The sequence below is a fragment of the Propithecus coquereli genome, unplaced genomic scaffold (assembly GCF_000956105.1).
Source record: "Propithecus coquereli isolate 6110/MARCELLA unplaced genomic scaffold, Pcoq_1.0 Scaffold639, whole genome shotgun sequence".
Classification (NCBI taxonomy): domain Eukaryota; kingdom Metazoa; phylum Chordata; class Mammalia; order Primates; family Indriidae; genus Propithecus; species Propithecus coquereli.
In genome coordinates, this window is record NW_012152385.1 from 1,012,011 (window position 1) to 1,013,081 (window position 1,071).

A 1,071-nucleotide genomic window follows, 5' to 3' on the forward strand; every position below is an offset into this window, starting at 1 on the left:
TACTTATATTATCCAAAGTTTTAAAAAATCTAGGTGATAGATGGCCTTTTTTTCACGTGACTCTCATCCTCAAATAGGTTAAGAAGTAGCTGGGTTAACTGTATAAATATCTATTAAGCACCTAATGAGAGTCTTTGTATTGCAGTAACCCTATGTGATGGAGAAATATAGACTATTGGAAGAAAAATATAAATTTGGCTAAATACAATAAATCAGAGGTTGGATTTAGAGTAGAGATGCTAGAAGGAAGGGGGGAAAGGAAGAAGGGAGGCAGACACAAGAGAGTTATAAGGGAGGAAGGGAAGCAAAGAACCATGTGCCTGTTTTTCAAGCTGTAGGTTGTGATCCATAGGAAGACATGATCAGCATTTATAGAGAAAATGAAAATGGACAGAAGAGAAGACAGTAGAAAGCATTGTACGTAATACTAGTAAATACTGTTTATGAAATTTTGCTTCAATTATGTACTCTGTCATGATAGAAAATATATTTATGACTGTGGATTTTTTTTGGGGGGGGGAGTTTAAAAATGCTGTGTTAGACCACTAGAGCTTTAGCCTTTGCATAGTTAGTATAGGCATTGAGGCTATTCCTTAATTTTAAGGACCCTGAGATCTAGAGAAGAAAAATGATTTATTCAAGGTTACAGGACACATAGAGTCAGAGCCAGATTTCACTTTGCTGCCCTTTGCGCACTTACATACTACACCAAATATGAAGTTATAAATTGTTTTTTCTTTTGTCAAAATTGCAATTTGTTCCATCTCCAGTCCTTGTTCAGCTCCCTCTCAGATTATTTTTAGTTCTAGTGCAAGTCTGATGACTAATTAGAGCCATATATGTCTTGTTTGTCACACTGAATGGAGGACTTGGACAGAGCCATGGTATGGAGATAGGACTAAAATTACAGTTCCTGATTCAATGACATTTGCATTTCTAGCCCTATGGTGTTGTTATAATCTTGTTATAAATATAGTCAATGTCAAATGTATGGTGATTATACAAGAAAACACTCCATGTGCCAACAGAACAGTCTCAGGTATTATGCCTTTAAGTTAGAATTTATTGAAA